Raw genomic sequence first — 18,204 nt, 5'->3', positions numbered from 1 at the left:
GACAGTAAATTCGATGTGTCAACCTGACTGGTGTTTTTGGATGACTTAACATTTAAACAATAGACAGAATAAAGCACACTGCCTTCGGTAATGTGGGTGGGATTCATTCAATCAGCTGAAGGCCTGAAGGAAACAGAGGCTTACTTATAAGTAGAAGGGAGCTCCTACTGCTTGCCTTAAGGCTAGGATATTGGGGTTTTTCCTGCCTTCAGACTTGAACTGAAATATTGGCTCTTCCTGGGTCTTCAGACTAGAACTTCCACCATCAGCTCTCCTGAGTGCCAAGCCTTTGGACTTGGACTGGAACTACATCACCAGTTTTCCAGGGTCTCTAGCATGCCACCCACAGAGCTTGGGGCTTGTCAGCCTTCATAATCATGTGAGTCAATTTCTTATAATGAATAGATATTTCCATTCATCGTGGTGGTACTGTTTCTCTGGAGAACCCTGACTAATACATCATCTCACTCGTTACTCGAGGTACTTCTTCTGTATCACTCGCTTTCTTCTACCTCACGATGGTTCTCTGCTGCCTTTCCCCGCTTCATCTTCTACCTAGAACTCTGCTCAGATGTCACCTTCTCAGAAATCCCTTACATACACAGTTTCTCTAAAACGGGTCCTCTAGCTGGAGCGGCGTGGCTCAGTGGTTGAAAACTGACCTATGAATCAGGAGGTAGGGCATGCAGGAGGTAGCCAATCAATGATTCTCTCTCATCAATGATGTTTCTATCTCTCCTTCTCCCTTCATCTCTAATATAAATAAAAACATTTTATTTTTAATTATATATTTTGTATTTTATATATTATAATTTTTTATTGATTAAGATATTACATATGTGTCCTTATCCCCACGTTACCCCTTACCCACCCTCCCCCCGTTGTCCATGTCCATTGGTTAGGCCTATATGCTTGCATATAAGTCCTTTGGTTGATCTTTCCCCCTTACCCCCACCCTCCCCTACCTTCCCTCCAAGGCCCGACAGTCCAATCAATGCGTCTCCGTCTCTGGATCAGTCCTGGTTCATCAGTTTATGTTGTTCATTATATTCCACAAATGAGTGAGATCATGTGGTATTTATCCTTCTCTGACTGGCTTATTTCACTTAGCATAATGCTCTCCAGTTCCATCCATGCTGTGGCAAGTGGTAAGAATTCCTTTTTCTTCTCCCTCTTCTTCAAGAATACCTTTCAGCATTTCATATAATGCTGGTTTGGTGGTGATGAACTCCTTTAGCTTTTTCTTATCTGTGAAGCTCTTTATCTGACCTTCTATTCTGAATGATAGCTTTGCTGGATAAAGTAATCTTGGTTGCAGGTTCTTGCTATTCATCACTTTGAATATTTCTTGCCAGTCTCTTCTGGCCTGCATGGTTTCTGTTGAGAAATCAGCTGACAGTCGTATGGGTACTCCCTTGTAGGTAACTGACTGTCTTTCTCTTGCTGCTTTTAAGATTCTCTTTGTCTTTTGCTCTTGGCATTTTAATTATGATGTGTCTTGGTGTGGTCCTCTTTGGATTCCTTTTGTTTGGGGTTCTCTGCACTTCCTGGACTTGTAAGTCTATTTCTTTCACCAGGTAGGGGAAGTTTTCTGTCATTATTTCTTCAAATAGGTTTTCAATATCTTGCCCTCTCTCTTCTTCTGGTACCCCTATAATTCTGATGTTGGTACACTTGAAGTTGTCCCAGAGGCTCCTTATACTATCTTCATATTTTTGGATTCTTTTTTCGTTTTTCTTTTTCGGTTGGGTATTTTTTGTTTCTTTGTATTTCAAATCTTTGACTTGATTCTTCGGATCCTCTTGTCTGCTGTTGGATCTCTGTATATTATTCTTTATTTCAGTCAGTGTATGCTTAATTTTTAGTTGGTCTTTTTTCATATCCTCCAGGGTCTCACTAAATTTATCGGCAGTTTCCATAAAATTCTTGTAAAACCTTATAAACGTGGTTTTGAACTCTATATCCAGTCGTTTGCTTTCCTCCATTTCTGTTATTTGTGACCTGTTTCTTTGTCTCCGCATTTTTTATGCTTCCCTGAGTTGGTAGAGTGGTTTTGTGTGCTACGTGTCCTGTAGGGCCCAGTGGCTCAGCCTCCCGTTACCTGAGGTGGACACTCCTGGTGCACCCCCTTGTGGGCTTTGTGCACAGTCTTGTTGTAGTTATGCCTTGATTGTTGTAGGATCACTGGGAGGAATTGACCTCCAGGCCAATTGGCAGATAGAATCAGCTGTGTCTGCAGTGGGAGAACGTCTGTGCTGAAGACACCCTTCTGGGGCAAGACTTGCTTCCGTGGGGCTTTGGTGCTCACTGAGTCTGCCCCCTGAGTGTGTCCCTTATGGATCTGAGGAGCTGCAATCTGGATGGTCCCACTCTGACCACTGGGTACACTGGCTCTTGGATCTAAGGAGGTGCTAATTTAGCCTCTGCCTGAGGTTACCCAGCAGGAGCTACGAAGAGAACTGCAGATTCCCCTTCCTTTTTTGGAGTTTGGAGGTGCCCAGATGAGGCCCAGCTGTGAAGCAATGCAAGCTGCTGTGGGGCCTTGGGCCTTCTCTTGGAAGTTCTGGGTCTGTCTGGCCCAGCTGCAATTTGTTAGGTAATTTTCAGGTTGCAAAGGGCCAGAGCATTCATATGCAAAAGCCTCTGCCACAGCCTGGGTGGGGTGGGGTCTCAGGGAATCAAAGGGCGGAGCAAGCAGCTATGGCTGATCCTCAGCCCTGCCCTAAGGGGCCCCGCGTCTTAGCGTCCCGGTAATCACTGCAAGCACCTCTGAGGGAAAGCCGCCCTCAAGTTCCAAGTTCTGCCTGCTGCCAGACAGTCCAGTTTTTCCCCGTATGAGTCCTGGGTCCCCAGAGACTTCCCGGAACCGGAGTTCAGAGCAGTCGGGAGCTTGTGACTCCCTCCTGATTCAAAAAGACAGCCACGTCCTCAGGTGCCCGCCCTTTCCGCGTGCGCCTCTGTACCTCTGCACTTCCGCAGCTCCTCTGAGTCTCAGTGTGCTTTTCTCTTTCCTTCTAGTTGTAGAATGTCCACTTAGCCAGCCTTCCTGTAGTTCTGGATGATGTCCATTTTGTCTTTTCGTTGTATTTTTGAAGTTGTTGTGGGAGGCAGCAATTTCCGGTGTTTACCTATGCCGCCATCTTGGTTTCTCCAAATAAAAACATTTTAAATAATAAAATAAAATGGGACCTCTAGTCACACCCTCCCCATCATTCTGTTTCATGTTTCTTCAAAGCACTTACTACTTGGACATTTTACTACATTATAGTTTTCTGTCCTAAATGTAAATTCTAAGAAAGCATGAAATTTGGTCTGTTCATGAATAAATCGCCAGAACCCAGACTAGTATTTGGCAAATAGTAGGCATTCAAATAGATGTTGAATGAAGAACAGATGAATAAACTAAGTTCCCATTATAAACTGTCCATCATTCTCCTCCTCTCAAAGATTATTTGATGGGAGAAATAGAAATATGTGATTGACTAGTTGAATCTCTATTATTGCTGTGTAATTTTTACACCAGTTATGGCCAAGGTGGCAGAACCACAGGCCATGCTAAGGAACTGCTTAGGGCTACTTTCTAGCAGGTATTTAATAAGCTTCAAAATGATATTTCTGTGTATAGTGGGCATGCACTCACTGTAAGATTAGGTCTAACTAATGAAGTTGGACTACTTTCAGAATATGGTAAGAGTTTCTTGGCCACACACTAAAACCAAGTCATTGTTTCAAAATTCACATTAAATTTACCATCCCTTAATATCAGCCCTTAACTGGCTTCTAGAGCAGATCTCAGCTGCCACTAAGTAAATGCATCTATTAAGTTCCATGTATTTTTCAAAGTTCACTCTTCAATTATATTTGAAAGAATTAATACAGAAATGGGATCTGTCCAGAACTAAGTTGACATAAGTAGAATCAATATCCTAAGTGGAAGGTACATTCTAGGGCAACCTCCTCCCACTCCTTTCCAAAAATGTTGTAGCTGACTAGCTATTTCAGTGTCTCACAACACAAGATTTTCCTTTCCTCAGGAAGGAAGAGTCCTACTGGGTGGTGTGCAAGCAGTACAACACTTAGTGGCTCTCCTGCAGGAGGGAACAGAGCCTCTGAGCAGCGAGCAAACCGAAGTCTGAGCAACACACTGCAGGCCCACACAAGGCAGGCTGCATGCTTCAGTCACTGCAGGCACTAGCACCAATTGAGAAAACCAGAATTTTACTCTCTTCTCACTCATAGTATACTGCCAAAGGGAAATTCTTCTATGATTTTGCAATTGAGATTGCACACTGAACAGACAGATAATGGGTAAGAGCACTGGTTATCTTCCTAAAACTGAAGCGGGAGAGTGGGGAGGGGGGTATGTTAGATAACAAAAGAGCTCCCAAAAGAAAATATCTAACTGGGAAATTCCCCCATTTTTACACTCTGACTGGGATTTTTCTCACTGATTCCTATTGCAACCATAAAGCTAGAGGGCCATGTTACTTCCCTTCCTTTCCATTCAAGTTCAATAAAAGGACCCATTAACAAATCTCTTCCTTTGCTCCCTTTAACACAGATGAGAAGCAGGACTTCTCAAAAGAGATGTTATTAAAATACCAAAGGGAAAGAAAAGGAAATAAGGAAAACTACAACATAACAAGGTTGCAACACAAATCTATATAATGGCTAACCTTAAAATTTAAGCAACTGACCTCATAAGCTATCTTACTATAATCCTCACAACAAATAAAATACTAATAAGTATTAAGATTTAAGAAGCTGATTATTAAAACAAAATGAAGTAAAGCCAACAGGCAAGAAGAAACAAAATTCTCTACTTATACACCAAATTACTGCCATCATACTTTTCTTAATGCCGTGTTTTCTAGTTTAGTAATTCTCTAACTTAAATTTGCATAAGAATTAATGTTCTTGAGTGTGTGTGTGAGTGTGTGTGTGTGTGTGTGTGTGTGTGTACACAAAAGATTTCATAGTGTTTTATGAGTTAAGGAACTCTCAAGATGATTCTGGCTTTTGTTTTACATACTGACCTTAACTCTAGTATACACCAGATTCCATTCTTCTAAACAATTCACAAAACTTGCATAGTCAAAATCATCCCTGAAAATTCCTTAAATCGTAACACATGATCACATTCAGTACAATAACATTTAAGTCTGCACCAAATATGAAATGTTCACCCTATGGGAGACAATGCAGGAACTAATACAATAGAGTGAATAGTAGGTTCCTGTCTCCAGGGGCCTAAACTCACTGTGACGGGCAGATTTGTCAGTGCCACTAAAATTGTCATCTGTCTGCAAGACCTGCATAGCTGGAGACTAAAGCTAAACTTTTACATGAAAAAAATGTTACTACCATAAGCATTCAAATAATGAAGCTTCAAGAAAGAGGTTAGAATCTTATAAAAATTAACTCATCTGACTCAATCTTTATTAAAGAGCCTATGTGAGGGCTGAATAATAGCCCTCTACATTTGAGACTCCTCCTCCTCTTTCCTTCTGTGCACTAATCTCTTCTGAAGAGGTGAGGATCTACTCCCACAGATCCTTTATAAAAAAAAAAAAAAAAGTAGAGACCAAATCCTTTAAGTATCAGTAAAATTAGCCTGTTTCTTTAGAGTTACTCATGAGAGCAGAAAATAAATTATTCCAGCCAAGAGATTACCTCGATGTCCAGGCTACCACCGGTTCCTTCTGCTATATCACCAATCATACCTAATCTGCCCTCTCTTCTAGAGGAAGCTGACCCTGACAAAGGGGGTGGGGAGGAGACGGCCTGGTTTGTACTTCTGCAATTGGACTTTGTAAGATCTATCCACAAACAGGTTTAATTGAGCTTACTTTAGTAAAATAAGCCTACTTACTTATTACATCCCAACCATATAAGACAGGTGTCCTTTCACAATTTCTATATTTTGAGCAGGATGCATTCAGTTAAAACAGTGGCCGCCACAGAAAATCACTAAGCCTTAGAACTGGTTTCCGAGGCTTCAGACATTCGCTTTAGGCAGTGTCAACAATACAGTGACATGCTCGGACACCTTTTAAACAACAATGATAACAAACTTTAAATAATAGAACCCAATATGGGTATGGTATTTATCATTAACATCTCAGTTAGTTCATATCCAAGACTCTAAAATACTTTGTACTCAAAATGGCGAAAATCTCAAGATATTAGAAAGCTGGCTCTGGGCTTCTCAGCTGGAGCTAGATTATTCATGGTACTGGCTAAATGCAATGCCAATTTTCTCCATGACACTCTATTCAATAAAAACAGGGAACCTAATTTGTAAGAATACTAGTGGCCCAGTGCATGGACTCGTGCACACTGAAAGGAAATTAATTAGAAGAAATATTTTAATATCTCTATTCGCCCTTTCTCTATAATAGAAGTGTCAGAGATTAAAGAAAATTAGTAAAACATATATGAAAATAATATATAAATAAACAATAACAACATGATACAAGACATGATAGAAAACAACAAAAACATGATATAAAAACATTGATAAAAACAATGACTAGTAAATTGATTAAACTTATTCTAATATCTCCCTGTACACCACATTAAGAGTAAAAACACTTTCAGAGTGCTTGACTAATTTCCCTTGTGATGAAGTATTTACAACTTTAACTTTAATGTCATACGCTCTTTGAGCTCGAGAGAAAGCAACATATAACTGACCGTGTCCAAAAACAGGTTCAGGTAGGAATATTCCTACTCTGTCTAGAATTTGTCCTTGTGATTTATTAATAGTTATGGCAAATGCTGGCATCACGGGAAACTGTCTTCAATTAATTTAAATGGGAGGCCAGTGTCAGATGGGGACAAAGCAACTCTTGGAATCAGAACAACCTCTCCCTCTGCAGATCCTGTTAATACTTCAGCTTCGATAATGTTAGGTCATAATCTTTTGATAATAAATCTAGTACCATTACAAAGACCCCATTTACTATTAAGATTTCTCAGTAGCATGATGATTGCACCTACTTTCAATTTTAATTTATGACACGGCATTCCCGAAAGAGTAATACTATTAAGAAATTCAATGGGAAAATTTTCCTTTTCGGCATCATCTGTTGAATGGATTGATTCATCACTCAAATGGTACACTGTGACAATAGTTGATCTTCAGATACATTCTGTTGACACCAGTTTCTTTCAGCTTCAGAGGTACGTTGTGCAAATAGTTGGTCTTCAGACATATTCTGTCGATGATGCTGCTTTCTTTCAGCTTATCAATGTCAACAAAAACAACCAAATTCACAATAGACAATGACAGATCAAAACACTTGTGTGCAATTGGCGCCAGTGAGAGCTTTATATGTATCGCACACGCGTGAGTCAACGTTTATTTTTAAATTGCCAGTGTGCATCATCTGTACTGACCGGTTGGTCGGTCATGCATATGGTTGGTCACTTAGCCTTTTATATATAGATACTATTTCCCAAGGTACTCAAAAGATATTTTCATTTTAAAGCTAAGAAAAACTCCTCCTTCTAAATTCCTACACGTTTTTAATGAGTTCTTATGTAAGAAGAAATACCTACATAGCTTTAAGGGCAAGTACCTTTGATTAACTCTTACGCTATCCAAAAAATTGATCATATAATCTTTCTTCTTCGAGAATGACATTTTCGAATAATAACTTTTGCCAAGTCTTTTAGTAATAAGATTCTCAGGCTCACAAGAGAAGAAAATGTTGATCACATTCAACCACCACCAGAGATATTTCTAAAACCACAATTAGGAATAGCAAATGAGAAGTGTCCCAGATACATCTCACAGGGAATTTTATCTGTATTAGTTAATTCCACATATAATTACCACAGTTTATCTTGCTGGCACTGTAATTATGATAAGAATTTTTAAAAAGTGCTAGGTATGTATTAGAAGAAAATGTTGCCATGACAAACAGCTTTCTGTAATTAAATGTGCCTGCTCCCCGCAGGAAAAAAAAAAATCACCACATTTCAGAGTACATTATACCATGTTTCAGAATCTGAAAGCTCAGCAGGATGGAAGACAGCACTTCCATTTATTGTGGTACCTAGATGTGACAAATCTGAGTTGAAGACATGCGACAGTAGTAAAAAGGTTACAGCTACAGAACCATAAGCCATCACCCAGGATGAGCTTCAGTCTTAAGCTCTAGCTCACCTTCAGTCACCTTCACTGAAGAAGACCTGTGCTTGGACCATACAAATCTGTTTTCAATACCAACACAGGAGAAGCAACCAGGGCCAATATTTTTCCCTGCATAAGTCCATAGAAGACACTAAGTGCTTCTCCTCTAATCCTCTGTCCCCTCACCTCAACCGCCCTGCCCCCGAAAAAAAGAGTATGAATTTCTGGAAAAGTTTAATAACCTCTGTATAGAAAAGCTCATGAAATCACTTAGAAGACGATTTAACCATAACATGGGTATCCAACATGCCAATTGGCAGAAGTAAATAAGGCTTCCTCCCCAGTTTGGATTTTTTTAATTCATGAATGTCAACAGTACTAATTCCCTTAAATGTATTTATTTGTTTCTCAAGGGGCTTTTACCAATTTTAAACTATAGCAGAGTGAGTAGTTTGAAAGGGGGAAAAAAATCCATGGATAATGTCACATGACTTAATGCAACAAATGACACAGAGAAAGGTGGCCTCAAATATATGCTGGAACCACACAGCACAAGGACAAATGTCCCAACTGCAGTGTTAAGTACCCCGAGAAACAACCAATGATTATGATACCCCTGAGGCATGAAGAAATTAAACAATAGCGCACTCCCTGTTACAAAGCAGAACCTGACTAAGACACTTTCATAAAGAAGCTAATCAAAGTTATGTTTTTTAAATGTTAGTATATTGTGGAGATAAAATAACTTATAAGGTGACATGAGAGGAATAAATTTACTCATGGTCATGGCAAGATGACATTGTAATTAAAATGACAGCAATGGGTTCAAGTCAGTAAGCAGTACTGATTATTTGTTTCAATAGCTGGGAAGGTACAACATCAAGTTTGAAAACTTTGAAAACTTTGAAGGACTGTTCCCATCAACATAGTGAAAAAGGAAAAAGACTGCAGAGCCAAGAAAGTAATACCACAGCCATGGAGAAATTAAGTATCCCTTTTAATAAGTTTTTAAATCATTTCTTTTACTTTATTTCCATTTTGTTTCCTTAAGAAATGCAGATAATGACCACATTTCCTCTTTTACACCTCTGCTACCAAATCCTTAAACAAGAAAATACAAGGGACTTTATGAAAAGAAAGTGTTATCTAGCCTATCCTATCTAATAAAGAGGGAATATGCAAATTGACCATCACACCATCACAAAGATGATGGTGCCTACAGCGGAGGCAGGGTTTCTGTAACACAAGATGGCTGCACCCACTGTGGAGGTTGAGTTCCCGTAATGAGCCTTAACGAGCAATCAGCAGGGATCTGAGGCTGCATGGCGCTGGGCCAGGGCAGTGGACCTGAGGCTGTGCCCCCACCTGGTGGGGCTTGACAGGGGACCTCAGGCCGCAGCCCCCACCCAAGAGCTGGGCCAGGGGACCTGAGGCCGCGCCCCCGCCTGGCTAGGCTTGACAGGGAACCACAGGACGCACCCCCCGCCTGGCGGGGCTTGACAGGGGACCTCAGGCTGCTCCCTCCGCCCCGGGCCGGGGGACCTGAGCCTGCGCACCCCACCCAGTGAGGCTTGACAGGGGACCTGAGGCTGTGCCCTCCACCCCGCGGGGCTTGACAGGGGACCTCAGACCGCGGCCTCCGCCCAGCGGGGCTTAATGGGAGAATCTCAGGCCACATCCCCCACCCAGCAGGGCTGGATGGGGGACCTCAAGGCGCGCCCCTCCCCAGCGCAGGCCGGAACCTCAGGCCATGCATCCTGCCAAGCAGGGCTTGACAGGGGATCTCAGACAGCGCTCCCTGCCCTGGCGCTGGGCCGAGGGACCTCAGGCCATGCCCCCCACCCCGGTGCCGGACCAGGGATCTGAGGGTGCACTGGGGGATCTGAGGCTGCACCCCCTGCCTGGCATGCACTGGGGGACATGAGGCTGTGCCCCAACCCTGCGGGGTTTGACGGGGGACCTGAAGCTGCGCCCCCCCCCTGCCTGGCAGGGCTTGATATGGGTGGGGCTGGCCGGGTTTGGATCTTGCCCAATGGCGGTGGGGCCGGCTGGGTCTGGGTCTCGCACGATTTTGAGGTGCCGTGGGTGGGCGGGGAACTTGACTCTGGGTCCCGTGTTACACCCCAGATTCTGACAGGAGGAAGATTTTCATATATATTTTACTAATTTTCTTTCATCGCTGACACTTCTATTATAGAGAAAGGGCAAATACCAATATTAAAATACTTCCTCTAATTAATCCCCTTTTAATATGCACAAATTTCGTGCACCAGGCCACTAGTACTATTAATATCTGTGTATATTTTATATCAGTAACATGCCTTTTTTAAGTAATATACTATATTTTCGAACTGATGGAAGTAATTCATAGTTATCACTATGTGTACTGAATATAAACATACAAAAATACAAATACATATACAGACACACTGCCTGAATAATTAATGTTAAGTGCAGTTTCTCTGGATAAATCAATTTTTACAGAAAGTTGAAGGTTATTATTCTAAGACTAGAGGCCCGGGGCACAAAATTCATGCACTCAGGGGGTGTCCCTCAGACTGGCCTGCATCCTCTCACAGTCGGGAGCCCTTTGGGACTGGGCCTAAACCGGCAGTCGAACATCCTTAGCGCTGCCACGGAGGCGGGAGAGGCTCCCACCACTGCCACTGCACTTGCCAGCCATGAGCCCGGCTTCTAGCTGAGTGGCGCTCCCCTGTGGGAGCACACTGACCACCAGAGGAGCAGCTCCTGCTTTGAGCATCTGCCCCCTGGTGGTCAGTGCGCATCATAGTGAGCTGTTTTTCCACTGTTTGGTCGATTTGCATATTAGCCTTGTATTATATAGAATTATCTGTTAAAGAGTTAAAATGACTGACTGCTCTGGTTTGCCAAAAACACTTCTTTATATCAAAGGTCTTTTAAAAAGCAACTGTCATAGACAATCACTGTTTGGAGTTTACTGCCTTTAGGATATGAAAGTATCCAACCAGTTAAAATCATTATTAAAAATGGTTCTGACACTTCAGGAAATTACGGTTTTTCTCTTGGTCAAAAGAACAAAGCAATCCTTGATATCCCAAAGAGACCAGGTTCCCTCTGCGAAGCACGGACACCACCTCCCCAGGAGACGCCGTGGGCTAGAGAAAGGGGAGCTCTGAAGCAGGTCTGAGCAAGCCCTACATTTTTCCCTCCACTTGTTTAATCCTGCAAAGCTTACTCAACCCATTTGATCCTTCAGTTTCTTCACCTGTAAAATGGAGATTTTTGTATTTGTCTTCTAGGATCTTGTGAAAATCAATGACTATATATTAAATGAGAAACTGGCATAAAATGAGCCTTCAACCAATCTCAGTCCCCCTTCCCTTCTACATAAGAAGTCAAAACAACCAACAAAGAGCACAAAATATTTCTAAAGAACAGTTTTAAAAACGTATTATTTTCACACAGTATCAACAAAGACAATGTGAAAAAAAGGGTAAGATTCTCCTGAACACATGATTGATTATAACATAACCTCCATCAGCCAGTTCAGTTTACCCAACACTCAAGGAAAAATATTAATGCAGTAGATTCCCTACTGATCAGTATGTCCTGTTTATTCATCTGGTATCTCCTCCTCCCTCCTAATACAGTGCCAAACACATGAATACTCAATAAATATTATTACTGAGATGAAGCAAACATCCCTAACATGTCTCAAAAAACTCCCAACATGCTACCATATTTTGCAAAATGACTCAAAATGACTGTCAGGAAGAAAAAAACGATTTACTAACTATATGCCCAGTTTGAGAGAATCTATATACACATTACTCTTGAAAGCAAAAAACAAAATATTCTAAGCATTGTAAAACAATGTCTTTCCTTTTATATGAAGAATACTTTAGCTGATTTTTACATTTGTAAATAATCACAAAATGCAGGGACACTTGCCCTCACATATATGAAGGAACTAAAGAGCTGGTTCAGGGAGAGCTAGCTCATCCAGACACCTGAGAAGCACACAGTATTCAGAAAGCAGAAATCCCAGGCAGAGCAGGCAGACAGCAACATGGGCTGTCAAAGTGGTGCACTTGAGCCATCTAGTGGACACGAGAACAAAGTTTAATTCTGTAAGGAAAATGTCATACTGTCTCCTCTATGAAAACAAATAAGGTCTGTGTATTGGGAATAGTAAATTGCAATCTATAAAAGATAGTAGAGGACTAAGAAGTGGGTATTGGGGAAAGATGAAGGATAGAGTGGTGACAAATTTGGATGGAATTAAGAATTTTATGGACAACTAAAGATAAACACTAAAGACAAACCCTCCTTATATATATTTTTTTAAAACCACATAATCATCACACTAATACAGTGCCAAACATGTAAGTTTGTAAGACATTACAGGAAATAAGATTTCATACCAGCTACAAAGGTCCGAGGAAGGGCTATAGGCAGTGAAAAAAGGAGGCAGCCTCTTATTAGAAAGCAAAAAAAGGGGAACTGAGAATAAAATGAATTTATATAGGACTAAATGAAGAAAATGATGACGCCACCTCTCTGCCTGAGGAGTCCCATCCAGTTAGGACTGTGACAACCCCAGCTCACTCAGGATGTAGCCCCTCCCACTGCCATCCCACCATCCAGCAAAGCAGGAGGTCCTGGGAGAAGGCAGCAGAAGAGTTTTAAACTCTTTGAAATACTCTTATCATTAGCTTGGCTTCTGAAAGTCAGAATGTGAAATTTAAGAATTTCAGAAGTCACAAAGTACTTGCGCAGTGTAGTATTGGTCAATTTCATTTAAATTTTGGAAGCATATTTTTCTCATCCATAAAAGTATGGTCTTGGAATAAATTACTGGCAAGACCACTTCATTCTAAAATTTAATAATTTTTAAAAGACAAAAAAATTTAGAGGACTCACACTTTCTGATTTTAACACTTACTATAAAATTACAGTAATCAAACACTATGGTACTGGTATACAGATCAAAGTCAGAAATAAACCCATACATCAATGGTCAATTGATTTTCAACAAGAGTACCAAATAATTAAATGGGTAAAAATGGTCCCTACAATGACTGGTGCTGTGTAAGTAGATATACACATGGAAAAAAATTTTACTGAACTCTTAACTACACCATACTAAAAAATTAACTCAAAATGGGTCAAAAACCTAAATATAAAAGCCAAAACACTTAAAATAAAAGAGAGGAATAAATCTTCTTGAATCCATTTTTGGCAATGTCTTTTTAGATATGATACCAAAAGCACAAACAACAAAAGAAAAATATGGATGACTTGAACTTCACTAAAATTAAAAACTCTTTCTGCATCAAAGGACATTTTTAAGAAGGTAAAGAAAGCCCACAGAATAGGAGAAAATATCTGCAACTCATATATCTAACAAAGTATAGGATTCAGGACATATAAAAAACTATTAAAATTCACCAGCAAAAAGACAAACAACCTAACTTAAAAATGGGCAAAAATATTTCTCCTAAGATATACAAACAGTCAGTACGCACAAGAAAAGATAACATCATTAGCCATGTGCAAATCAAAACCATGAGATACCACTTCAGATCCACTTGGATGACTCTATAAAAAAGACCACGGCATTGGTGAGGCTGTGGAAAAATTAGAATCCTTGTATATTGTTGGTAAGAATGTAAAATGGTGAAACTGCTGTGAAAAACGTTTGGTGGTATCTCAGTAAGTTAACCACAGAATTAACATATAACCCAGCAATTTCAGTCCCGGTCTTATATCCAAAATAGGTACTCAGAAACTTGTACACGAATGTTCATAGCAACACTATTCACATAGCCAAAAGGTGGAAACAACCCAAATGTCCAAATGTTGATAAATGAATAAACAAAATGCAGTACATACATATAATGGAATAGTATCCTATATAATAAAAGCATAATATGCAAAGTATCCTTCGACTGGGAGTTTGACCACTCGCTATGATGTGTGCTGACCATCAGGGGGTGACGTGAAACACGGAGGTGTCAGTGACGCGGCATTGTCAGCGGGCGACAGTGGAGGCACTGCTGGCCCCAATGGGCTCCGACAAGACTATGGCAGGATGGTGGGTGTGAGCAGGGGCCCAATCACCCCGCCAATCGCCAGAGGGAAGCCCGGGTCCTGGGTGCCAGAAGGAAGCCGGTGGCAGCAGCCAGGGGAAGGAAGGCCTACTCTTGCACAAATTTCATTCATCAGGCCTCTAGTGTTGATATATATGTGATTTGATATGTATACTATTTTGTTGTATTGACAAGCTTCAGAACTTCATATGTCAAATTTGTTGAAGGTGTGAACATCATAGATATTTTTACGCTTAAAAATGTTGAATTTCGTGCCAAAAAAAGAGCATTTGCATGAAGTTTTAATTCATTACTTTATTTTGAAGAAAAGTGCTGCTGAAAGTTATCGTATACTTCAGGAAGCTTATGGTGAACATGCTCCATCTCAAGATCCTTGTGAACGCTGGTTTAAATGCTTTAAAAGTGATGATTTCGATGTGAAAGACAAAGAATGTCCAGGGCAACCGAAAAAGTTTGAAGACCAGTAACTACAAGCATTATTGGATGAAAATGCATGTCAAACTCAAAAACAACTTGCAGAAAGATTAAACGTTGCTCAGCAAACAATTTCCGATCATTTACAAGCAATGGGAAAGATTTTAAAGGAAGGAAAATGGGTGCCACATCAACTGAACAAAAGACAAATGGAAAACCGAAAAGTCATCAGTAAAATGTTGCTTCAACAGCACGAAAGAAAGTCTTTTTTGCATCGAATTGTGACTGGTGATGAAAAATGGATTTATTTTGAGAATCCCAAATGCACAAAATCATGGGTTGATCCAGGTCAACCATCAAATCGCTTTGGAAAGAAGACAATGCTCTGCGTTTGGTGGGATCAGGAAGGTGTGGTGTATTATGAGCTTCTAAAACCAGGTGAAACCATTCATACTGATCGCTACCGACAACAAATAATCAATTTGAACCACGCTTTGATGGTGAAACGACCAGAATGTTCCAGAAGACACGGCAAAGTAAATTTGCTTCATAATGACGCACCATCACACACTTCAAAACCAGTTAAAGACATGTTAAAGATCTTGCCTGGGAAGTATTAACCCACCGCTATATTCAGCAGACCTTGCTTCTTCAGATGACCACTTGTTCCAATCGATGGCACACGCATTTTCTGAGCAGCACTTCAAAACATACGAAGTAGAAAATGGTCTCTGAATGGTTTGCCTCAAAACAAGAAAAGTTCTATTGGGACAGTATCCACAAATTACCTGAAAGATGGGGAAATGTGTAGCAATGGACATTACTTCGAATAAAGCACTTTTAATGTTTCTCTTGAAATTATTGTGTTTTCTTTGATTACAAAATCTGATTAACTGGTATGCCTAGTATTTGGATTTATGTCCACCTTTATATGATTTCTACACATTCTGGACTGCTTTTGTTTGTTTTTCTTTTGGATTTCATACTTTTCCTTATACCATTGTTTACACTATTTAAGGGGTTTATCCTTTCTGTTTCTTTATAGTTGCTAGTCTTTATTATAACATACATGCTGTTTAATTTATACTCTGAAAAGTAACATGTCTTTATTCTCTTTATCAAGTACCTGAGAATACTAAAGCCATTCATCCCTCTTTGAGTTATATGTTATTACTAGAGGCCCGGTGCACAAAAATTTGTGCACTCAGGGGGAAGGGGGGGTCCCTCAGCCCGGCCTGTGCCCTCTAGCAGTCTGGGACCCCTCGGGAGATAACGACCTGCTGGCTTAGGCCTGCTCCCGGGTGGCAGAGGGCAGGCCCAATCCCTAGGTGCAGCCCCTGGTCGGGCTCAGAGCATGGCCGATTGGGGGGTTGGGGCACTGCCCCCTGTCACACTCAAGGCAGGGTCGATGGGGAGGTTGCGGCGTGACCCCCTGTCATGCACAGAGCAGGGCCAGTCCGGGGGTTGGGGCACTGCCCCCTGTCACACACAGAGCAGGGCCCATCAGGGGGTTGGGGAGATCCCTCCTGTCATGCACAGAGCAGGGCCCATCAGGGGGTTGAGGAGCTCCCCCCTGTCACTCACAGAGTAGGTCCAATAGGGGAGTTGGGGGACCGCCCCGTCACACACAGAGCAGGGCGGATCAGTGGGTTGGGGCGCCGCCCTCTATCACCCACAGAGCAGGGCCGATCAGGGGGTTGGGGCGCCGCCACTGTCACACTCAGGGCAGGGCCGATGGGAGGTTATGGTTCTACCCCATCACACACAGAGCAGGGGCCGTGGGGGGGGGGGGAGCCGGGGGGTTGTGGCCCCGCACCCTGTCACACACAGAGCCGCAGGCCGATCAGGGTGTTTGGGCGCTGCCCCCTGTCATGCTGATCCCGGTGCCGGGAGGCCTCGCGGCTCCGCTGATCCCGGTGCTGGGAGGCATATTACCCTTTTACTATATAGGGTAGAGGCCTGGTGCACGGGTGGGGGCCAGCTCGTTTGCCCTGAAGGGTGTCCTGGATCAGGGTGGGGGTCCCCACTGTGGTGCCTGGCAAGTCTGGGTGAGGGGCTGAAGGCTGTTTTCAGGCTGGGGGTGACTGAACTCCCAAATGCTCTTTTTTTCCTTTTTTTTTATTCTGGGCCAGCTTTAGCTTGAGGCTTGGCTCCAGCTCTTAGGCCTTCGCTCCTGAATGTAGGTTTCTGGCCTTTGCATACAATGTTGCGAATCTGCTGGCTGAAGTCTGGAGGTATTTGTTACAATGTTTGAAACTGCAGGCTCAGAGGCCTGCAGCCGCAGGCGGGGAACGTTGGTTTCCTCTGTCACTGAGGCAAGCAAGCCTCATGTCAGTTTCAAGCTGCCTCGCTGCTGGCCGCCATCTTGGCTGACTGAAACCAATTTCCTAAAGAAATGGAGTGTTCCAGGCTGAGGCAGGGCAAGTACAAGTTGAAATGCTGCCATCTTGTTCTGCAAGAAAGCACTCAATGACCAACCAGCTCAGATAGAAATGATAGAGCAGTCACCTCAGGAAATTCCCACTGGCCAAACCTGGGACAATATGATCAGCACAAAGAACAGAATAATGACACCTAGAGCAGGCAGCAGGAAAAAAAATAAGAATTAGAGCAGAAATCAATAAAAATGAAAACAGGAAAATAGAGAAAAATAACCAATGAAAATGAAAGCTGGTTTTTTGAAAATGTAAACTGATCAACCTCTAGCTAAACAAAGAAAAAAAAAGAGAGTGAAAGGAGACAAATTGTCAATATATAAAAAGTAAAATAGGGACCCATCATACCGAATGCAAGTACATTAAAAGAATAAAGGAATATTATGAAAAATTCTATGCCCACCAATTTGATGTTACTGAGATGAAACCAACTAATTCTGTGAAAGACACAATCTACCAAAATTCACACAAGTAGAAATCATCTGAATTGGCCTATATCTATTTTTTAAAATGGAATCAACAGTTATTAGCCTTTCCAAACTGAAAGCACCAAGCCCAAATAGTTTCACTAGTGAATGCTACCAAACATTTAAGGGGGAAAGAAAACTGATATGGTATCTCTATAACCTCTTCCAGAAAACAGAAACAAGGAAACATTCCCTACCTCATTCTATGAAGTCAGCATTATCCTAATACCAAAATCAGATAAGGACATTACAAGAAAATTACAGAACAGTATCGCTTATAAATGCAAAAATATTCAAAAATATTATCAAACAAATCCAACAATGTGTAAAAGTAATTCTATACCACAACCAAGAGGGACATATATCAGGTATGCAAGGCTGGTTCTCAAGTCTATTAATGTAACCTACATTACATTATAATATCAATTGAAGAAAAGCATTTGACAAAATCTAAAAGCCATTCATTATAAAGCCTCATTATACTAGGAATAGAAGGGAACTTCCTCAATTTGATAAAGAACACCTACCAAAACAAAACAAAGCGACAACCCCAAACCCTAGAGTTAACATTATCCTAATGGTAAGAAAGTTGATACTTTCCTTCTAAGTTCAGGAACAAGACAAGAATTTAAACAAAACCCTCTCACCACTCC

General features: G+C 41.5%; 1 protein-coding gene across 5 annotated transcripts in view; it reads right to left on the bottom strand.

Moving 5' to 3' along the window:
• MAPK8 (mitogen-activated protein kinase 8) overlaps positions 1-18,204 on the bottom strand; it is a 94,805-nt gene that overhangs the window by 52,513 nt on the left and 24,088 nt on the right. Inside the window, exon 1 of one of the 5 annotated variants that reach the window (XM_036355907.1) lies at positions 15,275-15,299. The exons of the other annotated variants lie outside the window; for them this stretch is intronic. The gene's annotated coding sequence lies outside the window, so the exon portion shown is untranslated. Of the gene's footprint in view, positions 1-15,274; positions 15,300-18,204 lie in introns of those variants that run through there. 5 annotated transcript variants of the gene reach the window in all.

Source organism: Myotis myotis, unplaced genomic scaffold (assembly GCF_014108235.1).
Source record: "Myotis myotis isolate mMyoMyo1 unplaced genomic scaffold, mMyoMyo1.p scaffold_m19_p_24, whole genome shotgun sequence".
Lineage (NCBI taxonomy): Eukaryota > Metazoa > Chordata > Mammalia > Chiroptera > Vespertilionidae > Myotis > Myotis myotis.
This window is presented reverse-complemented; position numbering and strand designations above follow the sequence as displayed.